This window comes from Lepisma saccharinum, chromosome 12 (genome assembly GCF_977018435.1).
Source record: "Lepisma saccharinum chromosome 12, izLepSacc3.1, whole genome shotgun sequence".
Taxonomy (NCBI): domain Eukaryota; kingdom Metazoa; phylum Arthropoda; class Insecta; order Zygentoma; family Lepismatidae; genus Lepisma; species Lepisma saccharinum.
In genome coordinates this window covers 38,168,806-38,181,750 of record NC_139240.1, presented here as the reverse complement: position 1 = coordinate 38,181,750, position 12,945 = coordinate 38,168,806, and positions in this window count along the sequence as shown.

Below are 12,945 nucleotides of genomic sequence, written 5' to 3'. Positions count from 1 at the left end.
TTGGATCACATTTTATAAGTCCTTTTATCCGTTTTTAGGTCCTTTTCTTGGTATTTTTAGGTCTTTTTATAGGTCCTTTTTGGCAATTTATAGGTCTTCAACTTCCGAGCCCTAATGATAAGCCTTTGCATACGTAGTTAATTCTATATTTTTCGAGGCTTGAGACGAGAACGAGAATTGCCCTCCCAAACCGAGACGGATGTTTATAAATCGAGACGAGACTGTCAATGAGACATTTACAAATAAACACGAGACAGACATTTACAACTCTCAACGAGAACGAGACCAAGGCTGCCATGTCTCGTCTCGATAGGATCTTTAGTGGTGAAGTTGTGAACCAACCAATTAATGCGTTCGGGGTAACGAGATGAGGCGGCTTTTTTTGCAGTACAAAATTCAAAATATATCGTACCATTTCAGTATGGGATATTGTTATGCACATGGGCGCATATAAATTCACGTGGGGGGGGGGGGAATGGATCAACTTTTGGTATGATTACGCTTGCTTTATTTCATAAGTAAAAATCCAGGACACTGCTGGTCGGAAACTTGTTGGGGAGCGGGGGGTGCTGGACCCGACAAAGTTGTGTGTATGTAGTCACGAAGTCTTGCTAGTATTGATACTTTTCTGTTCATGTTGTGTCACTGCGTTTTTAAAAACCAAATATCTTTAAGATGACTCGAGGGGGAAAAAATAACTGATTTGACAGTCTCATGGCCGTGTGCACGAACGAAGATCAAATTTTAAACTCGGATCGGGAAAGGATCACTGGAAAATTCCATTGCACGAAGACGGTTCAACACTTGATCGCGATCTAGGAACATCAAAACGAGTTTATCTTCTGATCGGCCATTCGCGACCGTTTTGGTGGTTGATCCTGGTTCACGATGCTGACGCTTCGACTGCAGGCAGTTGTTTTTTAATATAGAAACAGCGGAAAGTGATATCGAGGGTATGCAAACGCTAGAGATGTTGGATGTACAATGCTGATAATTCGAGAACTACTTATGTAAACTAAAAACTGCCAAAATAATAATAATAATTTGTGGTTCTGTGGTGCAAAGTCGTAATGTTTCTAAATACTGTACTTTCTATCCCAGAACACAAAATATATATAAATGTCATATATTACGTGCAAGGTTTACGATATTGCTAAATGGTGTTGGAAATATGATTGTATAAATTTTCGAAAATACATGTTACTGGCTATTTACACGACACGATAATATAAATATATAAGAATTAAGAAATGAAAAATTCAATTACTTACCACAGTACAGTAATGATAGAAATAATAATAATATATATCTTTATTTGAGCGGGCGAGGTTCAGCGCAAAATCGAATGCATTTCGTAAGGCAGTAAAGTCTCGTAGAAGAAGGTTCCATGCTTTCTCCTTATCCTTTTGTCTTGTGCCGTCAGTTCTTTTTTAATATTATTATTTATTTACACTCTACTACATCCTTGTACTTGTCGACAAGGTTGATCAGTACATTTCTCAAATTCAGATAAGTTTGCGGCCCGAATTACTTCCTTCTCCTACATGTTGATACTTTAACACATCACACTACTCTGTGGGGTTCTTGATTGGCATTTGTTTTAGCGAACCAATCAGGTATAGCCAGGGTTGGCATGTTTAAAACAAAAGTGTTTAAAACACTTTGTTTTAAACGTTTAAAACACACGGCTTTGTTTTTTTTTACAAATGTTTTAAACGTTTAAAACAATCTGTTTTAAACATGTTTTTTTTACAAGTGTTTAAAACACATTTTGGTGGTAGATATTTTATAGTCTGTGATAATTTTTTTGTTTGGCGACCCTGTTTTTCATTGAATCTGTGTCAATTAATCCGTTCTTTACAGGTCTCACTTATCGCACAACACTTGAGCAACCTTATGTTCTGACGTCACAGGAGAAAGCTTTATAATTTTAGGCTAAATGCCTATGTTGTTAGGTTAGGCAGGCTATCAATGTATGCACAAGGTAGCAAGATTGTTGTGCGACAAGAAAGACCCGTGCTTTACTGTAGAAATCGAAACCTCTCAGTTCCTTGTTTCGTATCGTCCTGTAAGTTTGAGACTGGTGGAAGCTTGAAATGGAAACTAATATCTAAATACACAATGCGTGATTTTGATCGTGACGTGATTTTTTTTCTTTTGCGATACGATTCATTGGTTTGTATAACTGAATGAAGCGCAGATGCTTACTTTTGGAAACATAATTTTGTACTTTGAAAAAAATCATCTGGAGAATCTATTATGACACTGCAGGTTGTTTTCTGCTATATGAACTGTTCAGGCAGCAGGAAATATTTTACCGTGATTTTTTCAGGACGAGGATAGGAATTCTATAATATTTAGTTTCTTGAAATTTAGATTAATATAAATCCTAACCTACTTCAGTAGTGGCGGAAAAAGGGGGGCTATTACCCACAACTTTTGTCCCTGCAGTCACGGCCGCCGACTTGTCAAAATTATTGGGGGGGGCTCTCTGATCATTGAAATAAATTATTGAATGACTCACTCTCTCCCTTTTTTAAGTTTTGGCCACAGTGTTCGGAATCTCATAAAATTCCGATCCGGACTTCGGGAAATGATTTCCCGAATTTTCGGGATCCCGTGCAGTCGGGAAATACCGAATGCTCATTTGAAAATGTCGTTATTTCTCGACGTTTTCTGCATTGTCAATTTCTGGAACTTACCGTAAATTGTTAGTTTTTAATCCAGAAATCACTTAAAATGAAAATGACGTGTATAATTCGAGATTTTCAGAGCTTCGGGAAATTTTGAACATTTCCCGACTCAGTAGGGAAATTGAAAATTTTTCCCGTCCCGCACACCCCTAATAAAAGCCCATGAATTCCTCAAAAATGTCATTTTTTTATTCACAGTTCGAATGCAGAATATTAATTGTCCACGGTTGGATATGTCACAAGTTTCGTCAACCATAATAGCAAAATATTCCCGACTTTTATTATCTGCTACCACGGAGCGCAAAACAGATCTCCCTAATATATCAATGATCTCGTTCTGAATGTCCTGCGAGAGCCATTTGTAGCCCGAACGTCCCATCCACTACCCTAGTTCATGCACATCGTCTTTTGAAAGTCATGTTTAGTAAAAATTTTAACAATACTGATAATTACATACTTAGTATATACTAGTAATAAATCATGCGTTTTGCTGTCTCTGGTCATAGCCTCCCGAAAGTTGATGGTTTAGCGGTTTTAGTCCACCAAAGTTGATGGTGTAGAAAATTTTAAATGTGTATTAAAAGTTAAGTTCATGTGGCACAGTTCAGAGTAAACTTTACAAGAGAAGCAAAATAATACATTAGATCTTCTTAACCAAATTATTTGGGTGGCTCTGCCCCCACATTGTTAATATTGGGGGGCTCGACCCCCCCCCCTTAAGCCCCATGGAGTCGGCGCCTATACCTGCAGTAGAGGTGTGCGAGATCCCGAAAAGTCGGGACCGGGATCGGGAAAGAAAATTTCCATCCCGATCCTGACTTTCCGACGTTTTGGGATCCCAAGCAGTCTGGAAATTCCGAATGGTCATTTTAAAACGTCGTCAATTCTAGACATTCTCTGCATTGTGGTTTTGTACCAGAAGTGCAAAAACAAGCACTTAAGATGGAAATTACATGTAGAATTCGAGATTTCAAGAGCTTTGGGAAATTTCGAACATATCCCGTCCCGAAAATTTTCCGACTTTTTCGGGAAATTGAGAATTTTCCCCGTCCCGACCCAAAAAATTCTGTACCCCCCACCCCTACCCTGCAGTATGGTAAACCTTATCTCCAAAGGTAAATAAACTGTCCTTGTCGCCATTGTACTCATAAAAATAAGTATTTTTTCTCTTTAACGACTTTAACTATAATTTACTGGGAAAAGGTTGAATTTGTTTTGTTTAAAACATGTTTAAAACATGTTTTTTTAACTCATGTTTAAAACTATGTTTAAAACAAAAAAAACATGTTTTAAACAAAAAAAAAACAGTTTGTTTTGTTCTTTTTAAAAAAAACACAAATTTTGCCAACCCTGCGGAATCAGTTGAACGGAATCTCGTGAACGTCGTTTTTCGTTGGTGCAATGCAAATCTTTAAACCAAGTTCATTTAGAGTGGATTAAAATTGATCTCGTTCATCTGAACTTCGAAATAATCGGCGTTGGTGCACGCGGCCATCAATGCAGTTTCTTATCGCAGAAATTCCGAAACTATCAGGAAATTGGAGACATTTGGTCTGCAGTCCCAACTGGTGTGTGGAATTACGTAATTTCCTTCCCATCCGTATCCCGTCTTACGTCTCTAATTTAAGAGAATAAAGCCCCTATCACACGGAACTGGATTTCTATTTGGAATGCTCTAGTTGACGCTGGACTAGCTACCCATTTGCTAGTTTTCGCCTCACACGGTACTTGTTACACCGTACTTGTCGATAGTCTTTCGTTCCCATAATGGCTGCCGCGCGAGATGTAAACAACGTATCACTTCACACTTTTAAAATACGATAACTATCCAACCGAGAGGAATATCGCTTCGTATTAAATGGTTTTAGGTAGAGAAGAATGGCGCTGATAAAATACATACTTTACAATGTTTACTATACACGTATAGAAGAATATTTTAGCTTTTTCAATTGTAAACATGCATTTCGTGTTGTATGCACTCGGAAGCCACAGACAAAAAAAGGCTACTTTACAAACTCACAGAATATCTTCACATGGCCAAACTTTGCTCTGATTGGCTGTTCCACAGAATCTAGTCGAAGAAGTTAGTAGCAATTAGAACATGTCCTATTCCTCAAAACCAGTCAAGCAGTCAGCCAGGCGGCCATGATTACTACCCAGAAAGTCAGTTCATCGCCAACTAGGGCATTCCAACTAGAAATCCAGTTCCGTGTGATAGGGGCTTAAAATAAGTCCGAAGAAATTTTTATGAACAAGCGGATGAACAGGTAACTCTGGCAATTTTACTGAACCAAAGGGGGTGGACCCGTTGAACCCCCTTAATTACGCCCTTGGTTATACACATTATTTCCTTGTAATAATTATACATAATCTAAGTATTAATATGTACTGTGCAACTGATGTAATCTTCTCCGTGTATTTTCTCTTAATTGCCCAAAAATATTTGATCATAACTTGCGCAACAGAAATGAAACACAAACTGAAATTGGTGCAACAGAAATGAAACACAAACTGAAATTGCTGCAACAGAAATGAAACAGAAACTGAAATTGCTTTATGGAAAATAAAGTATAATAGGCTTTATAAATAAAGTGAAGAATGTGAAAATTCTTATTTTGCACTACATAGGTTACGGTAAATTTCGATAAATATAATTTTAAAATATATATATTTTTGAAAGTTTGGTCAGCAACCAATTTTACAAGCAATATTTTTCGCATGAATCCTTTCATTTATCTTGCACTTCAGCAGCAGCGATATTTCATGGAAGAATGATCATTACAAAGCATAGCTTTCCTTTCCACTATCGCTCCTTCTTCCATTATTTAAATATGTACAGATTTGTAAAACTGCTGCACATGTTTGCTCACCGTGGGCTACCCGCAGTAAACTGGACGCTCGAAGCAGACGACAAACGAGCTCTTTCTAAGGCGTGACGTATTAACATGGCGGCGGCATGTTTTCAGCGCAACGTTAGCCTCGTAACTTTGGAAGTCTCGTTTCTACCTTACACTGGACGCAGAGAAACGCGAGAACTTGCAGGGGTCATTTTTCCAGGGTGTAGTTTTTAAAATTATTGTAAAAAAAATTGAGTGGAAATGTCCATTTAAATAGGAAAGGACTACGACAAGGGTATAGCCATATAGTATAGCCTCTCCACGCTGCTGTTTAACATAAGTTTGGAACATGTAATTAGAAAGATTGAAATAAATCGTGGAGGAACCATCTTAAATAGTTCAATACAATATCTTGCATTTGCTGATGACGTTCTTATGAATAAAAAGTTGCTCGTGATTAAGTATTTCGCTGCCTTGCCAGTAGATACTGTTTGAGATTCTTTTTAAATAGCTTATGGCTGTTGACGGATGTTAGGGAGGTTGGGAGGGAATTGGAACTAAACATAATCTGCGGCGCGATTCACGAACTGTTAGTAGTCCGATATGTAGTCTAATATGTAGCCGCGTCAGGCTTGTGGTCAAATTTGTAGTCATTTCCTGAATTTGCGATTCTTGAAACTGTCTACAGCGGTCTACAGGCTACAGTCGACTACATATCGGGCTACAGTTGTAGACAGTTCTTGTAGGACCCTTTTTAACCCTCCTAGAGCGGGCTACAGCGAACTACATTCGTCATATTCTGTGTTTGTGTATGACATCCAAGTTCAAAGAGCTACCAAAATGGCCCATAATCTGTGTTTTCACGTTTTCGAAAAGCAGAAGGAAATGACAGTGGGCATTTGCGTGTACTTAAAACACATCTTAGAGATATCGGAAATCCTTTTTCTGTTTCGAAAATATCTTCATAGTAATTTGTCACTGAACAGGAGGTGCCGGATTGATCAAAATTGTGGAACCTCATTTTCCCAACAAAAGGATTGTTTCTCTCAACCTCCTGTAACCCAAGTTAGTAATAATAATAATTATCCATATCTTGCACTAATTTATATGAAAATACACTTCCACGAGCAGATTAAGTTTGGTAGGCATAATTTGTTAACACCTCTCTTTGCAGGCATTCCTGCTCGTGCACAATACATTTCAAAACATAATTTATCTTGTAATTAATACTTTGTGCAACTTTTAACTGTGCTAATTAGTTTCTCCAAGTTTCTAACTTACTCCCACAATCATTTCCAGTTTTGTAAACACTTCCTAATACTCCTATAAAATTTGTGAAAAATCATGAAACATTCGGAACTGTTACCTAGGATTTCATGCGATTTAAAAACAGCAATTTCATCTTCTACAGACCATAAATAATAACCACTCATTTTGAATCTTATGCATCCCATAAGCCATGCCAAAATCGTAATTATACGGAAGTCAAGCCCCAACAGTATGCAGTTTGGTTTTGTACGAACGTGCTTGCAGGCAGACGGATGAGAAGAAGCAGCACAAACTTAAGTGACAAAAAAATGTGCATAGGTTATCGATGGCTGTAACAGGACAAAAGTAAATAGTGAAAACATTTCTGAAAAGAAATGAAAACTCTTGATAGGCTACTTAAGGTTGCTAAATCATACAAACGCATGCATCGAAAATGTTCACAGTACACACACCACTTATCATAGCAGCCTATATTTTTGCCAGTTATGTACAATCGTTGTGATGTTGTTTTTATTATTGTTATTTATCCATGCCATTCCATTCGCCTTCTCAATTGCCAGCGATGTGGTTATCACATCATCGTGCTATGATGCTAGGGGTCCCGGGTTCGAATCCTGACCTGGGCATGGCTGTTTCTGAGTGTCCATCCATCAATTTCATCTTATCATCCCTCATTCCCATCTTCGCAAATTAGCCAAAAGTGAAGCAAAAGAAAGCAAATCAAATCAAATCAACCTAACCGTCTCAATTGTTAACATGGGCTTCAATGAAGTCCCATGAGAGCTATTTTTCTTCTTTGTGCAGTGCTCAAGATTTGTGTGAAATATAGTTTTACATAAATTTATTAAGCATTTACTTAATTTATAAATAAAATTCACAGCACAATAATTATGCATTTATTATGAAATAATTTTTATAATGATCATGCATTAATACAAATTGTTGAAACATATGTCATTTAAAAATTAGATGTGGATAAAAGTTGTACTTTACAGCAGGTTTTATTTACACATTGTATACTTAGGACATAGTGTAGATAGAGCACGTTGTATACTTAGGGCATAGTGTAGATAGAGCACATATTATCTGCTAGAACAAAACAGTACACTGTACTGACACAAACACATGTAAACATTTAGAGTTTGTTGTGACGATTATGTGTTCATTACCATGTGCAAACTATATATATATTTTTTTTTATTTTTCTCAGGTTCCAAGTTCATTCTGGCTTCCCTGGGATCCAGACTCAGGAGCATTAATGCAAGGCACGGTATGGGATTTGTGCTTGGGAAGTGTATTGTACATAAACTTCTCAGTTCAAATCCTGTATCAGCCAGCATAAAACATCTTTCGATGCATATAAAATATTAGGGATATCACTATTATAAACAAGAAGCACTATATTTCCTCTATTGGCAACCCCTCAGCACATTCATGTTTAATTATGTAACACTACTTATCTTTTAATGGTTAAAAAATTGTGGTAGCAATTATTGTAAAACAACATAACTTTCAAAATAGTTAATACATGAGAGGAAATATTTTCCTGTAGTTTACGGTTATTATAAGCATAAGAAAACAGTTTTTCTTTGTGACGTTTCAGGAGAACACACGCTCCTTTCATCAGACATTTATTTTTGTTTTGACTAAAGATACAGTTATAACAATGGTTAGTAATTTTTTAAACAATGAGAGGAAATTGCATTAGAACATGATTTTTTAAAAATTAATTTGGTGCACCAAAGCATTCTAGTGTAAATAGGTAAAGAGTTTAGGGTAACAGTTCGTTATATCGGAGACACATTAAAATTGGATATTTTGTGTTTCGCATGGTTCGTACTTACCAATTGTGTATTGTGAAACATAGTTCAAGGTGCCATTATGCTTTTTACACAAAAACAAACACAATTTTTCATATAGAGAGTAGTTTTTGTTATTCCTTTTTTCGCTTCCGTAACACACAATATGGTGGGCAGAGGTTGACTACTGTTGTAGGTATGCAGTGTTTCCAACATTCTTTACCGAAAAATACCTACTATCATGTTCGTCACGTGTGCAAATTGTATATTATGCATGGGTAGCTGACGGATAGCCCCACAAACCATTTCTGATAAGGTTAGGTTAGGTTAGGCAAGCATAGTTAAAAAAAAAGGGGGGGTTGGAAACTAATGGGGTTACATCATCAAACGTATGTAGCATCCAGTTCACGTAGCGAAAGCAATGGCACTTGTGCGTTGCTGAGATGTTTCTCTTGAAAAATACATGATTTCCCGGTCAAATAGATTCCAGGATGAAAGAAAATACCTCGATGAACGTTGTAAGTAGTTTCTTCTGTAAAAACGAAAAAATGTGTCTCCGATATAAGAACTGTTATCGAGGTTAGCAAAGTTTGCTATGATGCCAGGAGTTAAGGGTTCAAATTCTTCCCAGGACATGGATGTTATTGTGAGTGTCCTTTCGTCAATTTAAACATGTCATTCCTCATCCCCATCTTCATGATTAGCCAAAAGTAGCAGAAGACCAATGCAATAAATAAATCAATAAATAGGTTAAAAAAATATGTGAACAGAGCATTTTTATTTTAAATCTATAATCCCATATAGTTGGTCCTTTCATTATTGTGTGATTTTAGGTATGACTTGAGATGACCGGACCCCTCTCCGATTTTCTTCATATTTGACATACTCACTAATTGAGGCCTCCTAAACACGAATCTGAAGTTACAATTTGTCGGTCACGTCTAGAAATTGCGAACCATTGGCACGTGATTAGGTTAGTTTCGGTTAGGTTAGGCAAACATAGTTAAAATTTGGTGTCGTGGTAGTATCAGGATCTAGAAATTGGAAATAATTGCGAACCATTGGCACGTGGTTAGGTTAGTTCTGTTAGGTTAGGCAAACATAGTTAAAATTTGGTGTCGTGGTAGTATCAGGCATATATATATATATATATTTGTTTGTGAAACAAAAATATTCTCGAAAATCGACAGTTTCCATTCCGAAAACACACCTTATTTTCGCTTATTTTGCAATTTCTAGACGTTTCCGACAAATTTTAACTTCAGATTTGTGATTAGGAGGCCTCAATTAGTGAGTATGCCAAATGTGAAGAAAATCGGAGAGGGGTCCGGTCATCTCAAGTCGTTCCGTGATTTCTAATCCAAATTGTTACAAATGTCAACATTTCTTTTTTGTTATCAACAGGAATGCAAGGTATATTCTGGAGTGTATCAAATTGTGATGTGTGTAACTTTTAAGAATTTCTTGAAATTCTCATTGAATGAAATTTCTGTAAATTTGAGGTGTAAGCAAATGTGATGTGAGTGGTTGTCTTATACATAGATATTACATGAGCAGCTAACAGCAGCTTGGTGTTACATGCTAAAAACACCAAACCTACTAGCATATGCATCTGATAGCAAAAACAAACCTCTGAAAAGGTTAGGGTGGTTATGTTTGATTTATTTCTGATCTCAGATGCAGGTGTGAGTAGGTTAGGTAGGTCACGGTTTGGTGCTTTTACCATACTCCAAGTTGCTGTCACTAGCTGCTTATAGATAATGCAAATGTATGTTGTTGTTTTTTTGCCAGGTGGTGGCAGTACTAGTCCATCTTCTTGGCAACAAACAATGAATGACTGTTTGCTGAGAATTCCATACAGTATAACATGGGACATGAAAATCGTCCTTAAAGAAAAAAGAAGTAACATGTAGGCCTATCTTTTATGTTTCCGTAGTATGTGCATTCAGTCGGAAATCAAATTCATATGTACAAATGTAGCATGTAACATGACAATATTTTATTCATCAATTAAAAGTTTGGCCAAGTTCAAGGCATGAACAATTTTTGAGCACAAAAACATTCAAAAGTTTGTTCTAATAATTAGTGACATTTGTAATCCGTGAACCTTGAACTTAATTTTCGCTAGTGATTCCAATTGTTCAGATTCTACTTTACTAGGTTCGATACTCAGTGGAGGTACATAGTGGCCCGATTAGCTGGGAATTTCTATTTACAACTGTTATCAATTGTACTCTACTGTTTTCTTGGAAATCTACTGAAACTGAATGGTTTTCTACCAAACACCTACAGTAGATCTAATGAACAGGAAAGAGAAAAAATAATAGGCAAATAGTTCATATCTTTTCATTTTTTTCATTCCACATCATATGTTGCTTTAAAGAATGGAATTCTGTTGAAGTGAAGCACATATTGTCCTCCACTTTTTTTACATTTTCATTTAAATTTCACATTGTGTAGAACAGACCAAATAAAAACTGTTATGAACAACTCGCCTACCATTTCTTTAACATATTTGCTGTAAATATAAATTGTCATTCCTCATGATAAACGATTTGTTTTCATATCTGCTTGAAAATCTACACACAGTAGATGTTTCAAAACACCTGTTGATGTACTGAAAACAGTACAGAAGAGACACTAAAAGTGTAAATCATTTCTTTAGTATTATTTTTAATGTGTATGTAACGTGCTTAGCATAAGATGATGGCTGCTCAGCAGGGCTATTTGTGCATAAAGTTGAGTAAAGAGAAACAGTTCGTACGAAACTGGCAACGTTAATCTTAATGGGTTTGAACAGGTTAAGAAAACGTAGACGTTCCTGCTACGAACGACTAACTTAAGAAAATGTAATGCCAAACAACTAAAAATTTGACATTTGTAAAAAGAAGAAAATTGAGTTTTCACGAGATATTCAATGGGTGGATAATTTAATGGTTTCTTACTCCCTGCATTATAGATAATAATGGCAAAGCATGAAAAATCAGGTGCCCGATCCTGTGGCCGAGTGGTTAGCACATCGCGCTGCGACGCCAAGGGTCCCGGGTTCGAATCCCGGTTGGGCTTGGTTGTTTGTGAATGTCCATTCATCTATTTCATCACTCATCCCATCTTCGCAAATTAGCCAAGAGGCACAAAACGCGAAGTAAAATAAACTGGTACTACTTTACTATACCGGAGACACCTATCAATGTTTTATTTCGCAATTTTTTACATTGCTAACGTACTATTCTGCATTGCGGAACATTTCTTTAGGTGAAATAATGAATTTCTAACGAAAATAATGTCTATTTCTTACAATAACGAGTACTTACTGTTGTTCCTTATTTCCCACAAACTTTCACGGGCAGCCCCAAAAATTCACGATAGCCTCACGAACCATCACGGGGACGAGGTATGCCTACTAGGTTAGGTTAGGCCTGTTAGGTTAGTTTCCATTAGCACTCCTTTCGTTCAATTTAGCATATACGGAAAATACGAGAGGGTATTGTGCTCTCGTGCAGAAAGCAAATGGCGGCAGCAGCAATAGCGCGTTGGAAATAGATTTTCGTAGAAAACCACATGCTTTCGCATTAAAATGGTTCAAAACTACATTCCCGAACATCAAGAACTCTACAGAAAATGATTTGAGCAAGTACTTTCTCGTGTAAATTTGAAGAACTCCGTCTCCGGTATAGTAAAGTGTTACCAATAAACTAAATCAATCAATCATGAAAAATCAGTTGCCTTTACATTTTGCATCATTCAATTGCAACACATAAGAAAAATAGTATTCCTTAGTTCTGCCGCATATGTTTCAACAGTGACATACAGTAGAAGGTAAGGTAAAACATAGCATCTGTTATTAAATTTCGTGTATTTACACACAATTGCTTTAATTCAACGAGTATTTTCACTTTATACAAATTACTTTGCGGTTACGCGTACATTACGATTACTTCGCAGTTTTAACAAACTAAACTAGTTTTCTGTGCATTCTGCGTAAACAAACAACTCTCGGAATCTCGAAGTACGACATGCATCGATAATGTCAAGAAAATAGCACAACAATCGATTAAAATATCGATTATTTCCATAGATATTGCTTATTTTCGCCAAGTTCACCACTTTCCTTGTAGCCGTGCGCTGTAGACAATTAAAGATGTAGTCGATTCTTAGTAGACGGTTTCGTGAATCGCACTTTACTACATCTTTTACTACTAAAAACTACTACTTCGTTGTAGACTCGATTTTGTAGTCATTTTCGTGAATCGCCCTGCTGGACTGAGTGATTTTGTTTGATATTTCTCTGAATGTTTGTAGTACTTTTTATCGAATTTCCCATTTTGCTCAACATTCGGTTTGAAT